The sequence below is a fragment of the Phalacrocorax aristotelis genome, chromosome 5 (genome assembly GCF_949628215.1).
Source record: "Phalacrocorax aristotelis chromosome 5, bGulAri2.1, whole genome shotgun sequence".
Classification (NCBI taxonomy): Eukaryota; Metazoa; Chordata; class Aves; order Suliformes; family Phalacrocoracidae; genus Phalacrocorax; species Phalacrocorax aristotelis.
Window position 1 is genome coordinate 66828928 of NC_134280.1, and position 23377 is coordinate 66852304.

Consider the following 23377-nt stretch of genomic DNA (forward strand, 5'->3'; position numbering starts at 1 on the left):
TTCCTGCGCCTCCTGACCCTCAGCGGTGATCTCAGCAGGACCAAGTCTCCCACTCCCTGCAGCTCAGGGTCTTTTCTGGTGCAAGAGCAAGGCTGGGAGAACCTCCCTCCCCCCTCATGCTTGAGCAAGTGCAAATAGTCCTTGCATCATTATCTTCACAATAAAGATGAGATTGTGGCTGGACGTACGCTAAGGCACATCCACACCAAGAGTCTGTTTGCTGCTATGAAAATGAGAATACGGGCCTATTCATAAGTTACAGGTGTCTATACATAAAGTGCTTATGCAAAGATGCACATTTATTCTCTCTCACATTCTTCAACATGGTAAAATCGAAACAGGAAAGAATTACAGGGAGAGAAAAATCAAACCAGAATTCTACACGCTTAATAGTAAGTACCATTCAAGTTTTAGAAACTGAAAACAGAAAGAATAGATGTGAACAGGGGAAGCTGGCAGCCTTCTGTTCAGTTTTCTCCGGCTGTTTTCCCTCCATAAGCCTAATTCCAACGAAGAAAAGACAAAAGCTACTCCTTTCCTAAAAAAAAAAGTTACACATTAAATAAAATCCTAACAAGCTGAAATGTTTGTGCATCTGAAAACTGTTTTTGAAACACTGTTGTTTGACACATTGCACAATAAAATGCTAGCTCCTGTTGACATCAATAGGGCTCTTCACTCTGGTTTATTTTATTCCATCTAAAGAATCAAAACTTTTAATACAGGGTTATCCTGGGGTCATTTATTATTCCATGTCAGACCCAGAATATTTCTTCTTGAGAAGACATACATACCATTTTCATTTATTAGTTGCTTGCAGCTCAAAAAAACCCACAACCCCAAACATACACACACACAAAAATCCAACTAAAGAGGTTATCTGCTGCCAGTTATATCCAGATAGGTTAGTTACTATGTTTCTATTGATATAATAGTAGGGAAAATGTTGTAAAAGGCTGAAGTCTCCTCTGATTTCACAGTTGTATCCACATGCTACAAGGCTGGGGGCTGCTCAAAACCAGGACAATTTAAAGCTTGCATGAAGAAAAAGGATGACATACTTTTCACAACAACCTTCAATCTTCACAAAAACAGTATGTTAGCCCTTGCAAATTCCCAAAGCCATAAAACGGTGAGAAAGTTCCTTGTTTTGATTACATTAAAAAAGGTGTTTGCATAAGGTGTGTAGCTGACTCGTAACAGTTAAATAAAAAAAAGGCGGGGGGAAGGTTTTACACTATTCGTTGAAATTTTGTTCTGCTAGACTCAAATGGAAAACAGAAAGCAATTCAGAATTAAACATTTGTTTTTAAAAGCCCAGGAATAAGGAACTCTGGTGTCAAACTAGGTAGGTTAACAGCCTTGCAAGTCACCCACAATGAAAAGGAGCAAGCTACTCAAACTCAGTGTTTTGCTCCTGAGAGTCAGCAATACCTTAGAAAGAAGGCACGGTCTGTTCGGCAGAAAAGGTATCTTGGTTACTGTCTGGCCGCTCCTCTGAATGCCCAGGAATAACAACAACGTGCTCCAGAAACACTGGCAAGCAGCCTGTCGTGGTTGCCCAGGATAAATATCTAACAATAAAAGCAACCTGTATCATACAGGTAATTCTGGATGACAAACAGATTTGTACAAACATTTTGTCCAGGCTTTTCCAGCTCTCCTAAACAGATGACTAACATCGAAACTAAGATTTTCAAACTTTTCCGGAATCAAGTCTAGAACGTTTCAGGAACTAGATGCCAGTTCTCGCTCGGTTACGAGCAGCGCAAGCAAGAGGGGAAAACTGCCAGGAGGAGAGGGAGCCGAGTTCGTTCAGCCTCTGAAACACAAGAGGCTAAGGTGGCAGCCTCCACCCCTGTCTTCAAACATCTAGGGAGGGTGGCTGAAGACAGCTGCGCACCAAGAGACGAGCAAGCATCACTGGTTGAACTGAGGGTAATATCTGGGTAGATATAAGGATTAAAATTATCTTCCAGTGGAAGTGGTGAAACACTGGGACAGAAGCCATGCCTTTTTGGAGCCTGGCAAAATCAGTTGGCCCACAGCAATCTCATGTTTCTTTGAAGTGAACTCTACTGTGAAGTGACTCTACTTGGAGCAAGGGATTGGCCTAGATCACTTCCAGAGGTCCCTTCCAACCCAAATTATTTTGTGAATCTAGTTAAAGTTTATCTTACGGACTCTGTAGGAATCAGACAGTCATCTCCAGATACTGGTTACACTTCCTTAACAAAAACATGACTTGCCTTCTAAGTTTGTCTTTCAGAAGACGTCATCAACTTGGTTACCAAGCTAAATTAACAGATAAAATGTCTAAAATTAAACTCTGGTTTGAAGATGACACGATTTACATGCAGCCTTACGTCTGGTTGGTTTACCCACAACTCAATAGTGTACAATACTATATCCAATATAGCAATGATTTTCAAATATTTCTGAAACAAATTGTTTCCAAATATTTAAAATTATTTTCTTAAGTCTTAAAGAGTGGTATGATAAGTACCTAACAGAAAAACACTGAAGTGGTGGAAAGTCTAACACAAGCATTAACAACCAAGCCACCAACACTCAAGACAATCGTACTACACGAGCGGCATCACTCCAAAATAAGACTAAAACCCCCTCATATAGATGCTGCAGTACAGTTTTGTATTATGCAAACCAGGCCCCCCAGAAATAAAAACAGTCAAAGGCTTATGGCAGTATCTCAACAAAGGACTCTTGCAGAAGTCACCTATACCCTCTTCACACTCTGTTTTTTATGCTGCTGTATTTAGAATCTATTTCTATGCCCACAGCAGTAGCAAACCCAAGCTTTCAATAGCCTAATCAGAGTTGGACCCATAGTAGACTTGCTAATCCGCTACAGCTGTATTCCTAAGTAGTTTATGTTAAGACCCCTTGGCTGCAAGTAATGACAACGTGCCTTAAACATCAGAATCTCCCTGACATATTTTTCATAAAGGGAAAGCAAACGCGCACACACAAAAAAACCCAATGGGTGCTAAATGGATAATATAGCGGTACGTGATAGAAATTAGGCTACTACCTCCCAAAAGTATTCAAGGGCAATATGCTGGAGGAGGTGCTACCAACACTGATTTGCACGCAAAGTTAGATGCCTATTTTTGCAGTGCACTTTTACAGCAACATCCTACTTTTTACAAACTTAACTGAGTAAGTCTTGCAGGACCTGATATTTGGCAATGCTGCAACAACAGCTGGCAAAGGCATTGATCCCTGGCCGCCTAAAAAGCCCTGTATTACAAATTAGAATAAACCTAAACTTCCACACTCAATCTTACCCTTTCAACCACAAAGTGATGCTTGCTGTCACCACCCAAAACTCTCAACACTATATACGTGGTTATTTTTGGTATATTAGCCTTAATCAGCTCACCCAAAGCAAACGCTGACAAGCATTTTCTCTTTCTTCCACAGAAACTTCGCTGGGCCAAAGGGAGAAGGAGGGAGAGAAAGCACTGGGGAGAGGAGGGAGAATCGGTAGGGCATGGTGCTTGGTGGGCATCCTTCAGGCCCTTTAAGTCCTCACCAGCTCCACTGATAACTCCAACACCCTCCACCTCCGACTCCAGCCCAGCACAATGTTGACTCAGCTCCTGCCCTCAGCTATTGCAAACGCCCTGTTGCCCGCTCCTAAATGTTGACAGAGCCCGTGCCTGCCTTTCCACGGTAAGGTGAGGCGATCTGACGTCTTTCTCAGTCACAGGGATCCAGTGGAAATTGTTTTAAGACGCTGGGAACTGCTGGTGAAGTACTTTGAAGTCCTTTAAAAAGTTATGCCAAAGAAAGAGGGACAACTGTAAGAAATTGTGTATTCTGTAGATTTATGTCATGTAAAACTTCACGGCCAGAGAAAAAACAGAGAAGTACGGCTTCACTGACTGTTGTAAAAGGCTAATTTTCATTTGCAGCTAAGTACCATGACAAACTGCTGAGCATGTCTCATTCCACCTTATTTCCTGCAAGATATGCTGTTATTTATTTATTTTCAATTGTTTATTCCGGTATTGAGTCCCTCTTTTTCATTGTTGCCAATTAAAACCGTCTTTTTTGTATTTTCAGATGCCTAAGAGATTTTCAGCAGGCATCATCTGGTCTATTTACCCTGATATTCACTTAGCTGAGGATTCTTTCTTTTTTTATATATTATGATTATTATAAAGCTGACTTCCTTTGATCCACTTTATCACTGCAGACCAGCCAAACCCTACAGAAGAGCTCTGCCCAAAGCTCAGCTCATGTGAGCGCCCTAGGCAGAACCCTGCCAGCCCCATGGAGCCTGGGGAGCACCCACAGCTCTGCCTGCCCCAGCACCCAGCAAACCACCGCCACGCAGGAGGCAGCCCCGCCACAGCAATCTCCACAATTTATGTCCACCTGTTTACAGGGAGAGAGAGTAAAGCCCAGGGTGAAGGTTTATGCTTTGCTCCTCCTGCCAAAGGAGCTGGTAAATCCAGCACTTTCCTAGCAGTCTGAGCGTTACTTGGTTAGATTTTGTCCTGCCTTGAATACTACCAGCTACTTCTCTGCTCAGCTCACACCTGCTTTTCCCTGCTTGATTTAATATGCTCGCTTCTTGCAGGTGCTTATTCTGTTTGTAAAGCCCATTCACAGGGTGGTTTAAAAGCCAATGTATATGCAAAGACTTTTTAATACACCTGTGTACATAGCTCCTTCTGCTTCCCAAAGAGACCTTTGCATATGAAAAGGGAGAGAGGGCTCACTTGTACCTCCCCTTCCCAAATACTTGGCTTCAGCTGGAACCACACTTGGGCAACCCCCACACTAAGCCGCCAGCTCACAAATTTATTATTCCAGCGGCTACTCATGCATGAAATATCCGAAACTATCTGATCCCACGTGAAGAGCTGCTTTTCTATCTAGAACAGAATACTCCTTAAATAACACGTGTTTATCACCTCATTCCTTGCGAGGAAAGTATGTAAAAACAGAGATTGTTAAATTACCAGACGCACTATAGATTTCTGTGATCACAGAGCCTGATACGAGGAGGTGCTGGGTACCTTTCACTCCCACATGGATTTCAACAAAGTTTTCACATATAAAGGCTAAAAGGAATAGACCCGTAGGAAATCGTTGGTTTGGATTACGACTTTCTCAGGAAAAGAAATCTTTCATGGAAAAACTGCATAGAAATGTAATTTTCTTTGTTTAAATAATCTGCCAGAGAGACAGAGAAAATAGATTTAAAGCTTTTCAGACAGCCGCTGTCTTGATATTCTTTACATCAAATAGCTTTAAGAAAAAAAAAATCAGAGACAGAAGAAGAAAGAAAAAAAGCTGCGCACGAGAAGTGTCTCTAAGTTTTGACCAGAGTTTAAATCTTGGTATGGACGGTAATTCAGACAGACAGGCAGATACGTGGGTTTGCCGATCTTATTTATGCTGGAGGAATGAAGCAGCCACACACTTACAAGGAACAGTGGGGTTTGTTTTTTTGTTTTTTTTTTTTTTTTTACTTTTCTGGGAAGGAAAAAAAAAAGGGGGGGGAGGATGAATTTAAAAACAAACTGTTGAGCAAACGAAACCCCAAAATGCTCCCAGCTGACAAAGTTATTCTAGCAAGCCTAAAAGAGAGAAAACGGTTTCCAAGAAGAGAAAGTGAGCGAGACAATAAATAAAAGGTAAGAAGCGAGCTATTCACATCCTCCCGGTTTCCAGTCTTACTTGTAACCGGGCTTAAGTACGGAGATGAAGCAGCACGCAGAACAAACTACAGCAGTCCAAAAGATGAACTAATGAGTAACAGATCCGGCTGAAATTCTGTTGCAAAACAGCATTCCACTCGGAGGGAACATCGTTCCAGCATCACCCCTTCCAGCCCACCGATTTCACTGTTTATTGGGTATTTCTGTCCCTCCTTCCGACAAAACCTCCCGTTCGCTCAAGAGAAACAGCGCAGGGAAAACAAAGCGCCGCGCAAACGCCTTTTCCATCCCTCAGCGCGACGCGGTTTTACCCAGGGTTTTTGCTGCGAAACCCCTACCAGCTTCATGGCGGTGTTGTTCTGCTCCCACCGCCACAGCATCACGCTCATGGTCCCCGCCGAGCACCTGCCGCCGCTACAAAGCCATGGCTGCCCGCTCCTCAGCCCGCCTGGCGGCGGCTCAGCCCGGGGGGCTCAGCCCGGGCCGCCGGCTTCGCCCTCGGCGGGGGGAGAAGGGCCGGGACGGCCCCCGAGCCCCGCGGCGGCAGGAGCGGGAGGCGGCGGGCGGGCTCCGCGCCCACGGCGGCTGCGGGGCGAGGACCGCCTTTAACCCCTTCGGGGGGCGGGGGGGGGGGGGTGTCCCTCCGCTCCCGCTGGACCGAGCGAGACAACACGGAGGGTTTTTAAAAGAAGCAGCAGGGGGAGGATAGGGACATAACCGGGGAGCGAAGGTGAAACGGAATACTTTGTAAAGAAATATTGGAAAATACAAATGGATAGAATTCCACCCGAGCCGTGGTTTAGGAAGATGCCAAGGGTACCGGGCGCGTTTTACAGCAAACCAGTAAATTACAGGGGGTTTCTCCCGGGTTTGACAACCCGTTAAGAGCTCAGCTTCTAAAGCTGGCTTGTTTTATCAGCATTTAGTGCAATCTAGGTGGCTTCCACTTCAGCTTTTCGTCCATACTTCAGTCCTCTGCCTGGGAAAGGACCAGACTTGCCCTCGCTGAAAGGGAAAGGGGAAAAGGGAGAAGAAAATACTGTCTCCAACGTGATTCAAGAGGTGGAACATCAGGGATCAGCTTCAGGAACATCAACTCTGCGTTTCAAGAGATTAGTAAGAGTATTTAGAATATCCAGAATGGCTGTATTTAATGGCAATAATGATCAGTTTGCCACATCGTCTGCATTCAACATACAGCTATTAAAGATCTATGTAAATGCCAGACTTCCACAGCTTCGCTCTTGTATCCTTCTGAAACCTCTCGTCTGTTCCCCTGAAGCATCCTGCCCTGTGTAGCAGTCCAGACAAGATACTCAACTGTGGGAAGATTCATGCCCGATCTTGCCCAAGGTCCCATGAAATCACCAGCGGGAAAGGAGCCTCACACCACGCACTTGGCTCCTGCTCTGGCGAAGGTGCTATACCTGATCAAGAGGGGCCCATGGGGTGGGCGAGAGACCGCAGCAGCTCCATGCACCCCAGCAGCTCGCAGCACACGTGCATCCCTGTCCAGCGCTCTCCAATTCCCGTCCTTCTCCCACCTTCTCCCCAAATATAAATTGTGAGTCACATAAAGATAACTTTGCTGGCTGGCTGCAGGAAGGGAGGCAAGAAATGACCACAGGCACAGCCCACGGCTAAAGGACCAGCAGCCCGTGAGCAGCTCCTGTCAGCTTGCCGTTATTTCCTAAGTGTTAACCACTTTAATATTCCTGTGGAAAGATAGTCATACAAAAGCACCCAGCGCTCCTTCTGCTACTGAAGCATTGGAGGTTCCAGCCTTAAACTTCTTAGCTAAAGCGCCCGAGTCTCTTTCTCAGGACGCGGTTTATGCCTGCAAAACTTGAATCTGTGATGCTTCTAAAAGGCCTGCAGCTGGCTTCGGGGGCCAAAAGGAGTAAATATAATGGATTTGTTCCCACAGTAGAGTTAAGCCATTTAAAAAAAAAAAAAGGGACCAAACTGTACCCAAACGGATCACTTTCTTAGCTAAAAACTCCCTATTGTATGATTTTACTGGCTAGGCTGTTTCACATACCCATTCAGTGTACAATAAATCAGTAAATCAGCATTTGAAATTCGGCATATAGACATTTCCATAAGAAAAAAAAATGCATGCATCTCCTTACTTCAGTCTTTTCCCTAAGTTATGATCCTATGACTTGGATTTTGTTCCTTAAGTCTTGTAATTTTTATCCTGTTCTAATTATTCCTTCTTATTACTTAAAAAAGTAATTGAAAGAAGCAATAATAATTTTCCTTTACTGTAAGAAGAATTCCCCTGCTGATTTTGGTAGTTTGAATAGCTACGCATAGAGCAAGAACTGCATTTAAAGATTTCATACATACAGGTTACATGTGAACCATAAAAATAAAATTTGAATCCCTTCCTGAGAATAAAGAACTCTTGTTCTTCTACTTCAGGCCAACGTGGACCAAAGCCCTAGCAGAGCCAAATCTTCCCAGTCAGCCCTCTACATAAGCAAGTGCCCTGCTGAAAGGTCACTCCTACAACATTCAAAAGAGGAGAAGGTCATAGCCCATTTGAGGGCTTGAACGTAAGATGTATGGTCTTCAGGAGGGTCACAGGCAGGCACAATAACCTGCTGACAGACCCATGAATGGACGAATGAATGAATGCACTCGGAGGGAGAAGCCTGGGTGTGACACCAAAAGGATTTGTAAGAGCATCTTACCAGCACCTCAGAGGAGCTGCCGGTGCCTGTAGTGCATGCTCCTCGCTGAGCTTAAATTTGTTCCTTCCCTGCTGCTGACACAGTGGAAACATCACAAGGCCTTCCCACCGACGTGCTGGCATCTGGCTAAATATCATGAGTCAAAGATTGTGCTCTGCTTCCAAAAAACACACCAACTTCAGACAAAAAAAACAAAGGAGCTGAGACACAAGGAGCTTTACAGTTGCAGGATTACAGCCCATACAAAGGGGCAAGACAACCCACAGCACAAGTCAGGGTAGCCTCAGACATCGCCTAAGCCTCTTAAAAGGTTGTTGATGATCTGCCCTGCCACTTTGAGCAGCCAAATGTTTTCATTCAACCCTCAACCTGGTGCCAAAACCAGGGATTGCGAGAAGCAAAGGAGAGGTCTCAGAAAATGGCAGGTTCTTGCCTACCACCGCAGGGGCAAACTCCGTCTTGGGGACCTTTTTGTGCTGCTTTAGTGCCCAGGGAACAGGGTAGAGCCAAACCCGCCCCTCAAAGAGGCAGATTAAAAGACCAGATATGGATGGAAGGACATCGGCTATAATTACTCTTCAGCCTACCAGTCTTATTTCTTTGAATGTAGTTTGCCGTCTCTTTTTACATTAACTGAAGCGTGGCTCAGATTTGGGGTATTTTCTCATCTTATCCCTTATGCGCCAACTCAGCATGCTGAACATGGGTAGAGACAGACGCACATAGTCCGTCTGAAATATTAATGAACCAAAGCTCCTGAGGTTAAAGTATAAGTTCTGTGCCTCCCAATCACTTTTAAAATTAATTAATATCCTTAATTAAAACCTGCGTTGCTTTTAGCAGCTTTTATTTAATAGATTTTTCCTAAGCCAGCCTTGATTAGCCATGAAGATCCCCAGAGTTCTGATACGGTTGCCAGGTGTAACCAGAATTTTTTTCTTCCATCAAAAAGCAAGACTTTGGAGCTGCCTTTCATCCTCCTATCTCTCTGTTAGGCTCCCTTGAGCGAGCGAAAGAGATAAGATTGGGATTGAAGTTGGTAAAATCCGTGCATGACCTCTTGCCCCCCCGGCAGCATCGCGGCGGGAGTTCTTCCCTGATTGCTGCGCCCCGGCTTTGCTGACAGATCCGGGAGATGCCTTTCACTTACAATGCCCAATTTCAGAAGAGAAAAAGGACAGCATATTTGTATTCGAATTCTTGAACCATAAAGCATTAGAGCTCTCTAGAAAGCATTATTATGAACTTTGACAACATGTACATGATGACATGGAGATGATATTAAGTTGAACCTGCAGAAAAGGACAGTATTTACAGCTCTAATGGGCATCTAAACATCCCTATTTGAGTGCTAAACAATACGCTTGTTATTCACCAGCAAGTCTTCAATGACAGAGAAACACGTGTGTCCCCAGCATACCCCGCACTCTAATGAGACATCATTCCAGTTCCCAACATTTTCCAGATAAAACTGTTGGAAAAACAGGAGGAAGCAGGTGTTGGAGACATTATGAATGAACTCAGCACATACAGTCATTGTCTGTGCAACATTTACTATAAAGAAAGCTTGGGGAAATCCGTTCACTAATAACCCATTGTTTGCCTATGAAAAATATGTGTGCTAACAGCTTGCTCCGCAGTCATTCAACAAAGTCATGCTCTTGTACTTCACCATTACTTTTGCTTTTTAATCACATAACACTTTGTTATGGTTTTTACTGGGAAAAGGGAGCATATTATTAGAAAATGTTATTACTGCTCTTCAATGCATTTTGGTCAAAAATACTAAAATTTTCTATTTACTGAAAGCTGGTTTTTTACTTATTTTTACTAAATGCCAAGAACCGATTAGGTTTCCCTTTCATGCTTTACAAAGTGGAAATATCTACAAAATTAAAAAACCGGTTTAGAATCTCGAAGTTGTCAATAACAATATTTTGCTATGCACGACGTGGAGAAATGGGGAAACTAGCTCACAGAACCATAAGAGATGCTAAACAATAGTTTTCATTCAAAAAAAGCTCTCAAAATGGTGTTGAACAGCAGCCTCTGAATTAAACACTTGCTAAAGCAGCAGATAAGACACCCTGTATTGAGTAGTGTTAGGGGACCCAACCAAGGAGCTACCCAAAGGGTTAATCTTGGTTTTCAGCAGTTGTTGGGAGGTTCTGGAGGTCAGAGAGACAGCTTGTACTGGGTACCAGAGTTCAAAGAGTGAGAATGAGGTGGCCTTGATAGTCACAGGCCTATCAGCCTCCCACCAGTCCCAGACAGAAGTACAAAATGAGGGATAGAAGCTCAATTAATCAACAGCTGAAGCAGATAGTATTATTACTGGCAAACGAGCATCCCCTCTGGAAAACATGTCTTGTTAAACTGGTATTTTCTGCTGAGTTTACAGAAGGTTACGAAAACGATAACGCAGATGTGATTCTGCGAGGAGGCTCTTGCCTTTGTGTCTCCCGACATGTTGAAAACCACAATAATGATATATCAACCTACCATATGTCAGCTGGTCTGAAAATGAGCTAACTGGTTTAAAAATACATGATAAATGGGAAATGATCATTGAGAAAATAAACAGCTTGATTGTGTTTCACAGGAATCATTTTCAGCCTTACTTTTCTGAGCAAGCCCTAGAAGAAGGCACGGAACAGGAGATTTGCAGATGGCACATCAGTAATGGGAGAAGTAAATGATAAGAAAGACTAAGATCAAAGTAAAAGAAGCTCATATATGCTGCCTAGAGCCATGAAAAGGTGTTTCAATACAGCAAATATAATCTTGTAACAGTGAGAAACCAGGGATGTCACAGGGCAAAGGACTCTCCATGAATTCGGTGAATCTGAAACACTTGGGGATCTGGAAAGAGCACCATCGACATGATGCACCATCACGATGCTGTGATGTTTGTTCTGTGGCTATGGGGTAATGCAATTCTTGTACATAAGAACCGGTGGTTATCATATAATAGGCTTTATTACCTGCTGTTTTTAATACTGGCTTGTGCGCAACAGTTCAACAGGTTTGTTAACCTTTGGAGAGGCTTCAGAGAAGAGCCACAAGGCTGACTTATGGACTGGAAAATGCCTATCACAGGACAAGAAAAAAAGATCCATTTCATTTGTCAGAGAAGGGTAAGGGCAAATATGAGATCATAACATGAACTAATTAAAATATGAAAGTAATTCAGGAGAAGTCATGTGGACTCTTCTACGGAGGAAGTTGGAGTGAATTATCACATTTATTGTTGACTTACTTTATCATCAAAGGCTATTTCTAAATTCCCAGTGGAAGTGCATCAGTTAGCTACAGATCTGTTCTGCCAATCTTTACGCATATTTGTAGCTCACCGGTTTCAGGAAGACTCAAGGTGGTGTAAGCACAAATAGTGTTACAGCACTAAGTCTTACTGGCAGAAGAAACCACTGACCCCATGATCAGTTAAGACTGAGATCACCTCTGAGAGGGAACACACAACGCAATAACCTACCTTGCAGCTCAATTTCTCATATGATAATATGTTTCAAAGCAAATTTTAAGCCCCTTGAGGAACAGGAGGCTTTACGAGAAAGCACTGCTACAACCGTAACTCCTGTAGAGAAGGGAAGCTAGAAAAAAGGATGCACTTCTCTGTATGCATTTAACAAACTCTGGAATATATCAGACCCTGCTCCCCCATACAAAGAAAAACATTTTTAAAATTAGGCGTCACCAATTTAGTTAGCTTTTGAGGTCTGCTTGAGAACTCTACACTATTAAGGCCAGATCACTAAATGTTTTTAACTAATTTTGCCCTCCCTTCCTACCCTTGCATGTACCACCAAAAGCTAAAGCAACATAAACACTGCTAGAACCTATACTATCACCTGGCTCCTGCCAGAAACCCAATCTAAGACCCAGCAGCCTTCAAGGATTAAACGGAACATAAAAGTAGTGGAAAGCTGCTCATGCTCCATCTCAAGTTCCAGCCTGATTGTACTCAACAAACCACCAGTGCACCAAGAAATAGGTGGGGTTTGTGGTTTAGTATTAATTTCTTGATTCAGTACACGATGTGATGGAAAAAGCTGCTAAATAAAGTAACAAAAATAACAGTACACTGAATAACCACCAGTTAAGCAACGCTGACATTATTAACTAGGCTGCCCAGTGATGGAAAGCAATAAATTCACAGATTCCCAGAATGGCAGGGGTTGAAAAGGACCTCTGGAGATCATCCCGTCCCACCCCCTGCTTGAGCAGGCACACCCAGAGCAGGGGCACAGGACCGCGTCCAGGCAGGGTTTGAATGTCCCCAGGGAAGGGACTCCACAGCCTCCCTGGGCAGCCTGTGCCCCTGCTCTGGCACCCGCACAGGGAAGGGTTTTTTTTCCTCATATGTAAGTGGAACTTCCTGTTTTCCAGCTTGTGCCCGTTGTCCTTTGTCCTGGCATTGGGCACTATTGAAAAGAGTCCAGTCCCATCATCCTGACATCCACCCTTCAGATATTTGTAAGCATTGATAAGATCCCCCCTCAGTCTTCTCTTCTCCAGGCTGAACAAACCCAGGTCTCTCAGCCTTTCCTCACAAGGGAGATGCTCCAGCCCCCTGACCATCTTGGCAGCTCTCTGCTGGACTTGCTCGAGCAGTTCCCTGTCCTTCTTGAACTGGGGGGCCCAAAACTGGACACAGCACTCCAGATGTGGCCTCACTAGGGCAAAGCAGAGTAGAGGGGGAGGATAACCTCTCTCGCCCTGCTGGCCACACTCCTTTTAATGTACCCCAGGATACTGTTGGCCTTCTTGGCCACAAGGGCCCGATGCTGGCTCAGGGTCACCTCGCTGCCCACCAGCACTCCCAGGTCCTTCTCACAGAGCCACTTCCCAGTAGTTCAGCCCCCAGCCTGTGCTGGTGCGGGGGGTTGTTCCTCCCCAGGGGCAGGACCTCGCACTTGCTCCCGTTGAATTCCATGAGGTTCCCCTCGGCCCAGCTCTCCAGCCTGTCCAGGTCTCGCTGGACGGCAGCACAGCCTTCTGGTGGATCAGCCACTCCTCCCAGCTTGGTATCATCAGTGAACTTGCTGAGGTTACACTCTATCCCATCATCCAGGTCACTGATGAATATGTTGAACAGGACTGGACCCAGCACAGACCCCTGGGGAACACCACTAGTGACAGGCCTCCATCCAGACTCTGCGCCATTGATCATGACCTTCTGAATTCTGTTGTTGAGCCAGTTCTCTGTCCACCTCACTGTCCACTCATCCAACCCACACTTCCTTAGCTTGAGGGATAGCACTCCCTTCCCAACGTGGTCTGAGGGAGCCAAGTGCCACAGGCACCACGAACGAGTCAGCGACTGAAAGGAGCCTCTTCCAACCATCCTCGTCTCATGGCCCTGGCTCTCCACATTCCCCTCTCTTCTGCTCACTACGCAAGAGGACAAGTGAAGACACGGTTTACAACAGCATTTGTCTACTTGTAGGAGTTTCCAGACAGGATATTTTGTTCACAGGATCTGCTCTCTGTCTCCAATATCACTCACACAATTCAGTCTCAGTGAGCATCCAGCAGGGCCCAGCCCCTGAGCAGGGGAGATAAATAAGCAGTTCAGGTTTACCAGCAGTGGTCAGGTATATGAGAGCAAAGGAGAAAACCTCTTACTCAACCACTAACATTGCTAAAGACCTTATGCTATTCTACAAATGTTAACAAATCCCTAAGGCCGCTCACTATTCATCCTTCAAGGGTTATTCCCTTTAATCAAGGCAGGTATTTGTTTCCTCACAACAGCTGAAGAAAAAACCAAATGTGATAAATGAAAAAGGGTAGCTTTGTTGCTAGCTTTTGCCGTAATGCAACACTGCTAGAGAAGCACAGCAACTGAAAAATACTGCCATTAGAAACTGATCTCATAATGGTCTGAAGAGGACAATAATCGAGGTGTCAGCTTTGCCAAGGAAACCTTCTATGGCTCCTACTCCAGAAAGTCTCTTAGGGCAGCGTTATCTTTGGATTATGACATTCTGAATGTAATCCCAGCTTATGCTCCCAGCTCTGTGACCTGAGATGCCCTGTAGCCGGTTTCCCAACATGTAAAAGCACAGAATAATTACCATATTTTAGAGATTTGATGAGGTTTCAACAATTGAAGGAATAGGATACTGAAGAACAGTATCAACAGGCAGCTCCTCCCAAAGACACTATTCTACAGGTGATATAATACACCAAAAACGTTTAGATCTCCTAATTCCTTGTCTTTTCATGAATCATATGCACAATACATCCATCCATCCATCCAACTACTGGCCTATAAAAAAAAAAAAGGCCAAGGACCTCTCCCCCTCCTCCTCTGGTAACTCCCTGTGGTCGCATCCAAAGGCCAGAGACCTGGCTATAAGAGGATGGGTTACTTACACAGGATTAAAAAACTTCAAGTATTTTGTGCGGCCACTTGAACTAGGTGAGATACAGAACTAAAACTCATCAGTGAAACTGTATTTATGAAGGAAGATGCAAAGACATAACTATCATGTACTCTAAAAAAGACCAGTGGGAAATCGTACTAGTGAAGCGCAATGTTGTTTGAGCTTTTTGCCATTTCACAAATGCAATGAAACCTCTGCTTTCCTTCTCAGATCAGGGATGGCAGAAGAAAAAAAATAATATTCTTGAAGATACAGACAGCATTTGTGAAGAGAACCTTGTCCAGCTGATAGACAGAGGCCCATCTGCTTTATGCGCGGTCACATCTATAATAGAACATTCTATATCCAGAAGCTGTACATACCATGACGTGCTACAGTGCACAGAAAGTCATTTAGTGACTAAGCGCTTTCTTCTATCCAGCTTTCTTTCCCAGCAGATAACGCTCAATTAAACTCACATGCAAGCATCCCTTTATAAAGTGTAAAAACTACTGGCAAACATTTCCATAGGAAAAAACAAAAAACCTCAATAATGATGTCAAGCAAAAATAGACTGACTTACTATATTTAAGACTAATTCTTGATTCAGGTTATTTTAATAGAAAGATTAAAATAGAGCCAGGAAAGGGTTATTTGCTCCATTTCTGCTGAGTTTTTGCCAAGTGCCCTTAACACTAACAATAATTTAAAATTAAATCAGCAATCCTTCCTAAGCAGATGCACAACAGTCTGAAAGAGCGTTTAAGTTACAGTCTGTAGATAAAGCCACTCAGTACTATCAAAAGATCCCTCACCTAAACTTCTGAAACCTGTCTCATGAAAGAATGCACACTGAGATGTCATTAAAAAATAGCTGTTCCTCCAAGCCTTGGTTAGCTACCTGGAACACTTGATAACAACTGGCACCCACCAGTTCCTCTTGCCAAAATCTTTCTCTTTATACTCTCCATTAACTTAAATGAAGCAGTTGATAACTCAAGAGCACAAAATTCTGTGAACAAAATGGCCTCTATGGTACATTTGAGCAGAAATGTATATTCTGAATTCTATATGCATACATATGTAGAAATACATATATCTGTAGTGACTTGTACTAACTAAAAGGCTGCATATAGAGTTGAATCCACAGAGTAGTTTGCCTGTAAATGTTGTAGCCAATTTACTATTGAAGGAAGTGCAATAATCACAGTCTTCCAAACTAATTTGATTTCAAAGTAGCATTACCAGTGTCCACAGAAGTTTCTGGGTGGAGCTGTATTCTTCACGCTTAAGTTTCCATCACTGCCTTCTGAACCTGCATCTTCAACACTAAACAATTAAGCACAATGCCCAGGCTTGTTCCAAACTTGTTGACGATGCCACGGAACAACATTAGTGGATGAATAAGGCCATCCCATTAAATTTTGGTTCTTCATTAGAGCATCATCTTTGAAAGCTCTGAGCATTATCCTGCTTTCCTCATTGCGTGGCTCAGAGTTGGCAGCTGACATCACCATGGGCAGCCTTGGACACTTCCCCTTGCCTCCCCTGCTCAGCTAAGAGATGGGGCAGAGCTGCTGCTAGCCCCACAGAATTGCCCTCCGTTCACCCTCTTCCCCAGCCTCTAAGGCACAGATGACATATCTTCAGGGATGCATCATCTCCGTTGCAGTCATTAGCCGTAATCAGTTCCCTGAAGACAATAATTTGGAGATATAAGCACAGGCTATGAAAAGCAGTCTGCATTTCAATGGAAAAATACTACTTCTTTGGAAGAGTGCTGGTCAAGGACCAACACTGTCAAGGACAGCAGAGTTGGGGTAGATCTCATCTCTTACCCAGAATGTCAAGTCACATGATGAGGGAAAGCTCTTGGTGCAGGCTCGTAACTAGAGGAAGGCACATTCCCAGCTGCCGCACAACATTTGGTTTCGAAAACCCACACATCATACATAACTGGACATATAGGAACAGATTAAAAACCCTGGTCCTGTGCCAGGGATGCTTAAATTGGCAACCAGGATGCTGTGGCCCTCCTCTCTCTCCTCAATAAATTCCCACTTCATCCAGCAGCCCAACCAAAAAGGATTTTAAAAAGTTCCCATAAGCTTTCTGTACCCTCAGAAAAACTTCTACCTGAGCTAAGAAATTAGACTATAGTGAGAAGCTGAGAAACACCTGGGGTTTTTTTTAATACATGGAATACTGTTGTGAAAAACACAATTACTTGATACGTTCACGCATAGCGGTAATGATTTCCTTGTCCTCCCCATACCCAGAGCATTCAGCGTTGAATGCACCGATTCTTTCTCTTTACACAGAGAAATACTAGTCGTGCATGTCATGGTGGTATGGCAGGCTGCAGTCAGACGTGTGTTAATTTGACATTACAAAACAAAGATACAAGGAATTAAATAAGTAGAGCCTTAATGACAGAGCACAATGCATGTCTCCTTCGATAATCTCTTGAACTCCAAAGATAAAAGTGGTGTTGAAACCTGCACGCAAGATGTGCAGTAACTGAAAGTTTCAAAGGGTAGTGAAACACATTATACTTCCATAGTATTTCAACATCCTAAAAGATTAGCCTGTTAAAGCAAAAGCTTCTCTCTTTAAGCATCTGGGATACTTCTGCTCTTTCACGTCTCCCTTCCAGCTGTTTTGCTCTCACCTCCTCTGCCAGCCTCCCCTTGGCTCACTGCTCTTCTAGGTAGCTGGAATTTTTCTCGCCGTACTACTGCTCACACGGAGGGGCAGCTTGATCACAGCAGAAGTGACAAGGAATTAGTACTTACTGCATGCTTTTCCCTATTCCTCAAGTTCATTTTTTGAGATTTTTTTTTTTTAAATACATCATAGATTAAGTCCAATGACTGGGAAACAGATTTTGCTTGATTTCCACACTTCTCTCTTTTCTGAGAATATTTGAAATTCATGCTTGCCACTTGCTTTCAACTTCTGTCTCAATTTTCATTCTGCGTACATACTGCCATATCCTCAAACTTGTCAATTAAGGAAATGTTGACATAGCTACAAGCTCAAAAAAGTTTGCAGAGACTACAAATCAACCAAAGACATTATTTGGCTGCTCTCTCTCTGCAGGCTGAATTGCGTACGTTTAGGGAACGGTATTGAGGACAGAAGCAGAAATGCTAATGGCAAAGAAAGAAATGAAGATGATGATATTTATCATGAAAAAGAGTGCTCTAGGCTATATCAAATAGAAATGCAAATTCTACTTCATGATGCTGGATGCATACATCCAAATCTCAACATATTCCTACTACTTTAAAAGGGGGAGATTTCTCTAAAGGGTAAACAAATGATGAGCTACCTAGGTAGGGGTCCTGAAAATAACTTTTATCTGAGCAAAGCTTTCCTAGTCACTGAAACTGATGCTGAATTAATGCTTCTCGTATTCCACAGGGATTATCACTTGCTTGAAAATAAACACAAAAATTCTACTGCAGAAGTTAATCAACGTGGTTTATGTTTTTGATGGATTATTAAAACAGCAGAGAGCTATGACTATAGGTTTTAAATATAATCTTATTTTCCCATCTATTATCAACATTAAGGATTACTCCCACGGCTTACTTGCATTGTTATTTTTCTGTGTCTCAAAATATGATGAAGTGAATAAATACGAAGTACAGCATGCCCCACTGTAAACAGCCAAAGCATTTTGCTGAGTTCATTTTATATTGCGCTTGTGAAGAGAGCATGTCCTGACCCCATGAATGCTGAAAGGAGTTTTATTACTGTTTTCAGCCTACTTCAAATCACTTTAAAATGAGTTGGCCTATACTGACATGACAGTGGCAAAGGAGGTGCTAATTACTTTAATCCACTCCCCACATCGGCCAAACCTAGACTACGATTTCCAGCCTAGCCTAATTTTAACAAAGTCATTAGCCTTTGCTGAGATAACTTATTTATCACACCCCACTGAGATACCTCTCCAAGAACGTAACATCAGCATTTTGTCTGGGGTTCACTTAAAGAGTTAAAAGGTTTTTAGTTATGAAGACACATTAGAATACAAGGCAATTTTTTTCCCACCTAATTACATCATTTCACATTGCTTGCATGTCTAATTAGCTATATCCTTTAGTATCAAAATTATTACTGGTCTGTTCTGAGTGTACCTTAATATGATGATTTTAAAAAACACCTACCAATTAAGATACATTGGATGTGACTCTTATTTGCCTTGAAGTCTGACCACGTAACTTAGCATTTGAACTTCAGATTCAACTTGTGTAACCAGCAATGACACAAGCTGCAAGGCAGAAAAGAATCACACCTGATTTATTACATAAAATTAAACATTTCTTATTTTTATTAAACATTCCTTCACTGATGTCCGGCCATGCCCTAAGGAGGAGATTCTAATACTACTTTTAAGGTATTTAAAAGATTTTAAACCAGCGTCAAACTGTGCTTTGATTATCCCAGAATGTGCCAGCTGTGACCACAATATTATTTTTTTAAGTTATATTTGAAGTCAGATAAATAATAAACCTTAAGCTCATTCCTGAGCCTTTTATGCTACAGCGGTGTTTATTGTGAGAGGAAGGAAGAAACAGATCTTTAGGCTTACACTAAGCAAACCTGTCTACCCAAAAGACACTATATTATGCCGGCAAAAGACTTGGCAAAACAACAAGGTCGGTGCCTGCAAATTCAAACACCAAGTTGGACCTAATTTCTGTAGTCATTTCTGCCTCAGTGAGAGGATGTTTCTTCGACTCAGTGTTTTTTCACCCAGCAAAGCTTTGTTTTCCATACAACATGAATCTTTCACCCACCCAAAAGACTAAGCAGAGGTAATATAAACTCCATGTAGGAATCACAAGACGAGCTCAGGTTCCCCACTCCTCAAGTGTTTTACTGTCAGGCACTCTTGCCTAGACAGTAACAAGGATGAAACTGAATGCAAGGAACCCAGTAAGCAGAATACAAATCAAGGAATGCAGGAATTTGTTCCTGCAAAGGCAAAAGTCTAATGCCGCAGCAGCACAGTTTAATATTTCCAACAAGAGGTGGCTTCATGTGATTGATGAGTTAACATTTAAGAGGCTGGTTCCCTGTTCTGATATTGAAAATAAAGAAAAAGCTTTAGCTCCCAACTTGAAGGCAACACATAGCTTTTTGGAGGGATCTCAGCATTATCTTTGTGCTCCAGTTTTTTTTAATGTTGACGTCACACCCGAGAACCTTGAAGGGTCTCAACACAATTGTCTAAATGAAAATAACCGAGATGAAACCTGACTGCCTAGCAGGAATATTCCCACTGAAATGTTTTCAGAATCCAACATTATTAAGACAAGGTTTACATCGATTTTAGTGGTGCCGCTCATCATTTACGCAATGCTGCTGGTAAAAATATACCTTCATAAAGTGCTCAGACACATTCCTCTTCTCTGGCACACTTCTTGCCGATAAACCCATTATGGTGATGGTACAGAATCAGGCCACTAATGAGGTATAAAAGAGACTAATTATTTGTTTGGTTAACTTTTTAAACTCAGAAAGTCCAAGTCAGCATTTACATTTTGTACCTCTCTCTTGGAAAAGGTCACCTGTGGAAATAAAACAAAGCAAATATTTCACCCAGCCCTGTGGGCTATGGCTTGAATGGTACATTCCTCATTCCCGTAAAAATATGACTGCAGCAGTTGACACTGAAAGCTAGCTTTATTACCAGAAAGGCTGGAAATATATTTTCCTTTCAGGTTTACTTCAGAGGGGAACATCAACCTGCCCAGAAAGAGCTTCACGAAGCACTGTGCGCCTGTAACCTTGAGCCTGCGATTCACTGTGACCAGGTTTTCATAAGTGACCGTGTAAAGTCACTGATGCAGCTGATGAGTCTCCTGGTGCTGCGTAACAGCACCTAAAATATTAGAGAATACTAAGCTAGTCATAAGTCTGATTTTAAGGGTGAGGTTTGAAGTACGTATTTTATGCCTGATTTATCCCTTTTCCTTTATCCTGCTTACGTTTGAGAAAAAGTTTTAACTCTGTATTTCTTCCCATTGAAGCAACAGGAACATCATCTGTGCTTGGGACGAAGGCTACATGTTGGTGACACAACAGATGCCTCACCCTGAAAGTTCTGGTGGGAAGAGGCCAAGTAGTCCACTCACAAGACACAGTTTGTTCACAAAATGAGCAGAAGTAATTTCTATTCGTGCGTTAACATCTCACGGATGTGAGACAAACCACATTAATGCGTACCTCTCGTGCTGTAAGTTAGCATGCTTCCTCTGCACAAGCTAGGAGCAGGCAACCAGCCTCTGAAAACAAGGTTAATTTCCAACCTTTAGGGTAGCTACAGAGGTCAAATTGTGGACCAACAGAAAACCAGGAAGATTTGCTGCTGTTACAGTTCAGCACTTCACTGGTGTGAGTAGTAAAAAGAAATGAACCTGAGAACAAGTATTATTATTTTCCTCTGCAGATAAATATTATTAATGGTGCTTGGTTTACTCTCTAAGTTCTTAGCCCAGAAGCAGCAGCATTCCACCAACCCTTGCTCAGCAACACAGAGCCCCTCTCTAGCACGACACAGCACAGCTCTCCCAAACCCACAGCTACATGGGAAGCATTCTTGCAAACAGCACCACAGCACTACCAAGGTTTTGGAAACCTTGAGTTGTGGTTCACTGAAGTCCAAGAACTGGAATGAGAGGAGTAGGGAAGAGAGCTAGGTAAAAAGGGACACCTGCCTCGGGATGCCTTCCAAAACTTAGGTGTTCTACTCTTACGGTTTGTCTATGGCTTCTCTCATAGACAAAGAGCATTCCTGGACAATAAAAAGTTAGGGTTCTCTTTGGGTAAACTGAAACGTGCAGGTAAGATTACATAGGCTAAGGAATCCAGGCTTTGTCATCCTGCTACCTTCAGTCTACATTTGAAACATTCCGGTCAGATATTGTTCCCTTAAGATTTCATTGAGTGGTCTTAAATCTAAAAGGCAAGCACAACAGAAGTGTCCTTAAATAAGTTCACTTCAACCTACTTTTACCTGTTACTAACAGACAGCTCAGCTAAACACTTCAGCTTGGGCTTCTGGCATCCTCTGAGCATGGCCTAATAGCACCAGGACAACTCTAACTCGCCCTGGGGGTGCCGGTACTCCACTCGCTGCCTGCCTTTCAACTGAGAAGCCACACGCTCACAGGGGCAGTAACAGCCACCTAAAAACCCAGGCTGCACCCAGCCACCTTCGTGCCACCACCTTTTGCCTGCTGCATCCAGCGGGAACAGAACCCGGGATGAAAGAGAGAAGGAAGGTGCTCACGGGAGGGTTGGGAAGGGCGATGCTCTTCAAAGGCCCTCTGGCACTCTAGCAGAACCACAGAACGGACTAGGAGCGTCCAGTAACAAAAAAAAATAATCTTTGCTAAAGAAAAGACAGTGCAAACTCAATATATTTCCTTTTGTCCATTTTTATTGCACGTTACAATCTAGGATCACTGTAAGCAGCGTGTGCCGTACCGCTGTGATCTAATTCATTTTCCAAGTACTGCAAGGATTAGGCACATACGAACCAGAGAGAAAAAAAACCCCAACCATCACACATGAGAAATAAGGTCTGGCTTCCATTTCAGGGAATATTAATAACTGAAATTGTTAACAACTGACAGACAAAAAGACTGTTCTGCTTCCTGCTGCTTTAACTGCTTCTAGGCCGAACTATGATTCCTGCTAATAAGCCTACAAATCAAATAAGCCTTAGTAACAATACAGAACAGCAAGTTACAAAATAACTCTGCTTTCTAGTCAGAATGGTCTCCTGCAGCTGAAAATACTTGAAAGCCGAAATCAAGCCAAAAATGCTTGAACGACCAGAGTGAAATCTGCATTTGACATTTGTGAGGCGAGCGACTTCGTACATGAGGCGAATCATTTAGGCATATTTCAGGTCCTGTAAAATCAGCTCACTCTGCCTTATTAACCGTATTGGTAAAAACAAAAGGGGAAAGGACTTGCTAATGGGAGAAGTAAAAATTACTACAAGTGGCCCATATAACTGTCTTGGGAGTCTATACATTAAGTCCGATTTCCTACATCTGGTCTGCTGCCAGCGGAGGTTTGCTCCGTGGCTACCGGGCAGCGCTCTGCTGGGGTGCCTTGGGCCGATCGTCTGGTACTCTCCGTTCCGCTATCGTTATGGACCTGATGCCTCTGAAACGTGGGGAGTCCTGGGATGCTTCTTTGGCAACCCAAAGATGGCACAAGGACAGTATAGTTGCTTCAAAAGCATTTCCCCCCCTATCTCAAATAGTTTTCTTTCATCCTGAAAGATCTAACAGCACATGGAATTTCTCAGCCAAAATCCTGAGGAAATGCTTGTGACTTCAATGGATTTACATTTTTCCCCAAAATAAAGGTTTTGTAGCATAGTAAATGGCAGCTACAGCAGAGGGAAAGACATTTAGGTCAGACCCGATTTCCATACACAACAAAGACGACCTTAACTCTTAAGTGCTGCCTGAAAGATTCATAGCAAATAACCTATGCCAGTACTTCACTGGGAAACATTACCAAGCTCTGAAACACTCCAGCAGATGCAGATGTTTTG

General features: G+C 43.1%; 1 protein-coding gene across 3 annotated transcripts in view; it reads right to left on the reverse strand.

Annotated features, from left to right (window-relative positions):
- NAV2 (neuron navigator 2) overlaps positions 1 to 23377 on the reverse strand; it is a 233064-nt gene that overhangs the window by 188139 nt on the left and 21548 nt on the right. The gene's annotated exons all lie outside the window — the stretch shown is intronic.